The following is a 7,278-nucleotide window of genomic DNA, read 5'->3' on the forward strand; positions in this document are numbered from 1 at the left end:
GAGCTGTTTTGGAACTGCTGATTCTGGTATTTGGTTTCCTTCTTCGCGAACGCGAAGGAAGTCCCGCGTTCGTGAAGAAGAAATTTTGGGGGTGCTGGATTTGGCCTTCGTGAACGCGAAGCAATGGATGCGAACGCGAGTCAAGGTCTGGTCAAGCTTACGCGAACGCGACGCAGTGGTCGCGAATGCGAAGAAGGAAGGGGAGCCGGGACCCTGAGCCATTAAGCCTTCACGAACGCGAAGCTTAGACTGCGAACGTGAAGAAGGAGGGTAGTTGGCTACCGCGAACGCGAGAGATTGAATACGAACGCGATGATGTGCATGGTCAGGCCTTCGCGAACGTGACACTGGTCATGCAAACACGAAGAAGAACGGGTCTGGGCAGATTGGATTTAATACGGGGTTTGGCTCATTCTCTCTCATTTTTCACTGGGATGGATGATTTTTGGAGAGATTCAATGGGAGATTTTCATCATCTATGTCAAGGTAAGTGATTCCCACCTATTGCAAGTTAAATACTTGGTTTATATATGGATTTAAACAAGGAAATTAGTAGAAAATTTGAATTTTGAAGAAAAACCTAGAAATTGGTATTCTTGGATTTTTGACCACGAATTTGGGAATGGAATTGGAAATAAATCACACATTTGAGTTCGTGAGGTTATGGATAATGATTATCTTCAAAAAATTTCGGAATCCGAGCACGTGGGCCCGAGGGTTGATTTATCGATTTTTTGAGCGGGGTTAGAAATTGTTATAAATTGATTAATTATGAGTATTAGAGCAAATTTTGATTGGGTTACAACTTATTTGACTAGTTTTGGAGCGACGAGCGTCAGTTTGAGGTGTTAGGGAGGCTTTGGAGCCGGTTATGGAATTTCAGAGCGAGGTAAGTCTCTTTTCTAACCTTGTAAGAGGGAATTTACCCCATAGGTGAAATAATTCAATATGTGCCTCTATTCGTGGGGGCTACGTACGTACGAGGTGATGAGAGTCCGTGCGTAGCTACTATTATGCTTATGTCCGGGTAGTCTAGGACCCAAATCACGTTATACTTGCGATGCTTGCATCCTACTTGTTAATTTAACTGTTTAAAACAGATTGGAACTTGATAAAGGAATTTCAAAAGGGTTAGACTTCACCTACTTGGGTTTTAGACGGGTCAATTGTTCGTTAATGAGAATTAATATTTATTTAAACACAAAACCTAGATAAATCCTTGATTTGGTTGTCTGAATGTGTTTATCTTTTGTGGAACGGGCCGAACGTCTCAGTAGATTAAATAGATGCATCTATGGTTCGCGCCGTTCGACCCTCCGGCAGTGCACAGTTTAATATTATATTGGATCGGGCCGTTCGACCTCGGCATGATTTGCGCATGACTTAATTGATTGTTTGGAATTATTGATAATTGATATGGCCTCATTGGCCGGAGATATAAATTGTTAAAAGATGAAAACAAATTTGGAAATCCCCTATTAACAAGAGAATTATTTACCTACCTCGTGTTATTGTGTTTACCGTTGCCTCATAAAATCCATAATTTATCATATCATTGGTATATTAATTATAGCCCATAGTAAGTGTCAGAGTCGACTCCTCATCACTACTTCTTCGAGATTAGGTGGGATACTTACTGGGTACGCGTTGATTTACGTACTCATGCTACACTTGCTGCATATTTTTATGCAGGTACACATATGTTTAGCGGCCTTATGGGCGCAGAGGCGCGATTATGGCGGGGACTTAGGTGAGCTGCATTCTATACGACGCTCCACAGCCAACAGAGTCGCCTTCAGAGTACTTACATTTTTCCTGTCCAATTTGTATTCCGGACAGCTGTTGTATTTTATTTTACATTCCTAGTTAATGCTCATGCACTTGTGACACCGGTTTTTGGGATGATTATGGGTTGAACTGTATTGGAATTTTTAAAGATATTATTATGTATTTTGTAAACTCCATCTTCTACTATTTAATTGAGGGGGAAAACTATGATTTCAAAAATATTAAAATGAGACCTGAATTAAGTATTTAGTGTTGGCTTGCCTGATAGTGGTGTCTGGCACCATCACGACCTTTAATGGATTTTGGGTCGTGATATGAAGACTCTAGTGTGTGTACATATGAGGATGTAAAGAGTAATACAATTATAGAGTTAGGGCGTATTGATCCTCATTCTATACATTTTTCAACATTGTGTTTGGATGATGACATGTAAATCGAGTAATCTGAGCCTTTGGAGGAGCCAATGGACGAGGAACAAGGTGCCTATATTCTTGAATTTGTTGTGTCAAAAAGCAAAAATTACATTCCTCATCTAAAGATCAAGAGGTGGAGAGCGAAAATTTTATTGCTTGGCCTTGTTTTCTTTGTAGCCCCACCGAAGGAGCATAGGCACAGACTGGATGCCCTATTAGGGGCTCAATTCATAAGTTCGAGGTGGAGGCAAAAAGTGGTTCAAGTCGTGCCACGATGTAAAATCAGGCGCTTGTTGGGAGGCAACCCAGATTTACTGCTTTCTTTTATTTTTATTTTTATCTTATTATTGTTGTAGTGTCTGTTTTTATTTTGTAGGATTATAATCATAGGAGGCAAAGCCATTGGAAGAGTGCAAAAGCGAGCTAGATGGTGATAACTAAGTGTGGGGTGACCACGCAAAGGGCCATGCCTGTGGGAAGTCTGAGTACCCCGTAAGCCGCTATTGCTTAGGCCTTTCAGGGAGTTTCTTATCCATCCTTGTTATTGTTTTGCTTTATTTGTGCATTGGGGATACTGCACTCTTTTAAGTGTGGGGTGGGAGAATTCCTCTAGATAATTAGAAGTAGTATGTTAAAAAATGTTAACTTCTTATTTTGATATTAGATTCTTATTTTTGTTTTCGTAGTTGTGTAGTATTTTAGTAGCTTAATTTATTTATTTTTAATGTGGAAAATAAGAAAAATAAAAAACAAAATCGAAAAAAAAGTAGAAAAATTGGACTTTTCCCGACGATGGATCTCCTAGATAGTTTTCTTGAGGGATTAAGGTCTAAACAAAAATCCAAAAAAAGTGTCTTTTAGCTTTCTTTAGGTAGTAATAATTCCCTGTGATTTTTCTTTGTGCCTCGGTTATTTTTTATGGGATGTAGTTTGAACCGGGTAGTAGTTTTTCCTCTTTCTTTTTTAGAGTAGATTAAAAATTAAGGAATAAATGGAGGAAGAAAGATGAGATTCCTAGGTGTCCTTGACTTGTTTGATAGTAGCATATTTAGGCTTTGGCATGCGTAGTATCTTCCCTATGTGCTAAAAGTTCTTATGATGCCTTGGTTATTTGGATAACATGTTTTGTGAAGCCTATGTCTCATTGTTTTGACTTATGTTCACTTTGTGCTTAATGCTTAAAATCTCGTGGCTCCGTGAATACTTGCAGTAGTTTGAGAATCAGAATGAAACCATCCCTAGTGAGTCATGTGCCATGTATGGTGAGATTTTTGTATAGTCCATGTTATTGTGCTTGTGTCTAGAACTTGCCCGGTATGTGAGTCGACACGAAATTTTAGGTGATACTCGGTTTGAAAAATGATTTTAGGCTATCTTTGTTCTTTTTGAGTTCAATGCTTATCATAAATAAAATATATCCCTAGTTAACCATTTTGAGCTTATAGACTTTTATTTGGCACCCACATTACAAGCCTAAACCTCTTTTGTTCTAAATTGATATTGTTTTGATCTTTTTACCTCTTAAAGTACTTTAATTGTGAGATGAGCGCTAAAAGGAGTAAGAAGGGACTAAGTGTGGGTGACTTTTGAGTGGAACCAATGAAAGAAAGAAAGGCACACTTCTTTTGTAAAAGAATACACCACTAGTGGAAATTGCTAAAGAGAAAAATAAAAAAAAATTAGATGAATAAATTGATATTTTGTTCTTGCTAGTGGGAATAAATTAAAGTAGTGCTTAAAGAAAGAGGGAACATTGTTAGGGATTATTTTAGTTGTGAAATTAAAATTCCGATTGAAGAATCTGCGCTTAAAGTGTGATGTGTTAAAGTGCTTAGGAGGGTTATCCACTATTCCTAAATATATCCTTCCCGTCCCTTAGCCCACATTATAACCATAAAAAGTTCTAATTGATTTTTGACTGAGTGAGCCTACATTAGTAGAGATTTACATTAACGGCAAGCCTATGGTGCCAATTGGATGCGTGTGACTTCCTTTGTGAGAGTGAGAGATTTTTTTTGATATATATTAGTCCTTAAAATATATTTGAGCATTTGATTTGAATGTATGGATTCAACTTACTCTCTTGATCTTGTTGTAAGGGCACATGGTTTCACAAGGGAGAGGTAATGTTATTAGACTTCTCTCTATGATGTTGGGTGTTCAAGCCATGAATGCACTATGACATTTAGTTCGTTTTTGAGGCTAGGATTGATAGGAGCATGTTGTCTTTGTTGTGAATATTAGTGAAGTATGGCATAATAAAAGGGAAGTGTAAGTGATTACACATGCTGAAGTTTAATTGTTGCTATAAACCATGGTCATTGGTGTAGTGTGCCTAAATTGTGTAAAAACAAAGTGCTCAAGGATAGTGTGAATTGTTAGTTGACTCGAGGACGAGCAACGTTTAAGTGCGGGGTAATGATGTTTGGCTATAATTCCGTATTTTTAGTGCATTAATTATCATACATTTAGGTGCTTTAATACTAAATTATACTATATTTGTGCTTAAATGAGTCTATTTTATGTGTAGGTACGTTGAAGACGAAATTGGGAGCAAAATAGAGATTTTATGTATATTTTATGCACTACAAGAATGTCTCGTGATTATTTGATGACGGGGAATATTATAATGAGATAATGAAATAGTGATTGAAGACAAATAATTGAAGACAACAGCAAAAGAAGACAAAATGAAACAAGAAAAATAATTGAAAATAAATAAATAGAAATGAAAACGTGAAAGAAGGAAAAGTTAGGCAAAGCAAAGGAATTGAAACTAAGCAGAAACAGAACAGGCGCAACAACGAATTTTGCTCGTGAAATGCCTCGCGTCGCACAGTGGAAACCGTGCGTCAGAGGTTGCGCCGCCAGGGGTATAGCGAGGTGGACCAGGCATTTTGCCTCGCGAGGCGAGGCCTGTAGCGAGGGTGTTCCAGATGTTTAAAGCCTATTTTGTCTCCTATTTGGTTTTGGACTTGGTTATTTTGTTTGAGTCTTTTCCCTACACATATAAATAGTCATTAAACACCATTTTTAGATGAGGAGACTGAGACTTTAGACGAAGGGAGAGCACAGAGCCGCCGTGGAGGCTGGAATTCATCAGATTCCATCTTTCATCCATCAAACTTAGTAATCTTTACTTTTTCTTGATGATTTGTTTTTTTGCTACCATGTATATGTGGAGCTAAACTTCACGTTCTAGGGTTGTGGTTGTCATGAATATTGAAGTTTATTAATTATATTACTGTTAATTCAAGTTATCATCTTTGGTTGTTTCTCTAATTCTGTGCATAATTACTTAATTGTTTGGCCAGCAGTTGAGTTCTATTTACTATCTATGCTATGCTTGGGAAAGCCGTGTTTAGATTAGAGTAGAATTGGAGAGAGCTTGTTTCTGAACCCGTGGCTTGGGGAAAGATTTTGCGGTTAGGATAGGCATATACCTAACAGTCTTGCTTAGTTAAATACCGTATTATATTCTTTCATGATAGATTCAAGACCATAGGAATATAGGGTTGATATATTATGGATAGACAGATACTATTGTGGGAACATGTTATTTATATAAACGATCCGGTCAACTAGCAATCATAAATAATTTGGATTAACAGGTGTAATTACGAACTCAATAGGATCGATAAACTGACCACAACCCTGAAATCTATATCTCCATTGGTTACGTGTTTGAATTTTTCAATAGTAGTTGTAATAGAAAAGTTATACTTTTGATCATCTTGGACAGTAAATGGATTTTAGTTTTCTTAGTTAACGATTAATCTAAGTCTCTGTGGGTTCGACATTCAACTTTCGAGTCACTTTATTACTTGACGGCCACGTATACTTGCGTGTACTTGGGGAAACAACAAGTTTTTGTGGCACACCTAGTGGGAAGCAAGGGATACAAATCATCTTGATACTATAATTGCTTATTTAGATACTAGTTCGAGCAAAAAGCCCATTGTTTTAGTGCATGAATTACACTTTAAATATTAATTTTGCTCCAATTTCATCTCCAATGTACCTACACATAAAATAAACTCAATTAAGCACAAATATAGTATAGTTTAGCATTAAATCTCCAAAATGCAAGGTAAGTAATGCACTAAAAATATATAATTATAGCCGAACATCAATACTATAATTATTTATTTCGTTAAGTCCTGAATATTGACTACTTTCTAGTTTTTGCTTTAATTGTTTGTTTCGTCAAGTCTAACGTTACTTGATTGTTGCTCTTATATCAGGAACTTTGATTGAATGCGCAGGGTCAGAAGCCAGGACAGGCTTAAAGGCTTTGACCTCGAACCTGAGAGAACATTTCGTAGGAGGTTGAGGGAAGCAAGGGATACAAATAAACTTCAGGCACTCGTTCAATTTCCTGTGAATATGGTAGAGGAGCAACACATGGCTGTTCAGGAAGTGGCGATGCCCAGCATTGCTAATGTCACCTCCAGTATTGTGAAGCCCAAAACCACTGGGCACTTTGAGCTGAAACAGAGCATGATCCAGCTACTTCATGCGAGTGGGCAGTTTATGGGTCTTCCATACGAGGATCCATAACAGCATATCCTAAACTTCTTGGAGATTAGTGATACTTACATCACTAACGGGGTCACTCCAGACTATGTGAGGCTCACACTTTTCCATTCTCTCTGTTGGGCGAAGCAAAGCGATTGCTGAAGGTAGAACCAGCTAATTCTATTGCATCTTGGAATGATCTGGCAAGGTTCTTCCCTTCAGGAAAAGCTGCAAAGATCATAAGTGAGATAGTTGCCTTCAAACAGAAAGTGGGGGAGTTTCTATACTCAGCTTGGGAGAGGTTCAAGGGGCTGCTCAGAGATTGTCCTCATCATAATCAGACAAATGAAGTGTTAGCTCACACTTTCATAAAAGGGATACATCTTGAGACAAAAATTGTGGTAGATGTTGCCCCTGGAGGTCAAGTGTTGGAGAAAAGCTTTGAAAAGATATATGCATTATTGAACGAATTCGCCAAAAGCAATCCGGATTGGCAAGGACAAATGGGAAGATACACGGTGCAAAAATCTGCTGGGGTTCTCGAGTTAGATGTCGTCTC

The 7,278-nt window shown here is 37.9% G+C and overlaps 1 non-coding gene across 1 annotated transcript; it reads right to left on the reverse strand.

The window, feature by feature from the left end:
• Nucleotides 1–6,952: 6,952 nt before the first annotated feature.
• Nucleotides 6,953–7,057, reverse strand: LOC117281644 (small nucleolar RNA R71). Its single transcript, XR_004512269.1, has one exon. It is a non-coding gene; the product is annotated as a small nucleolar RNA R71 (small nucleolar RNA).
• Nucleotides 7,058–7,278: the final 221 nt, after the last annotated feature.

This window comes from Nicotiana tomentosiformis, chromosome 9, assembly GCF_000390325.3.
Source record: "Nicotiana tomentosiformis chromosome 9, ASM39032v3, whole genome shotgun sequence".
Classification (NCBI taxonomy): Eukaryota; Viridiplantae; Streptophyta; class Magnoliopsida; order Solanales; family Solanaceae; genus Nicotiana; species Nicotiana tomentosiformis.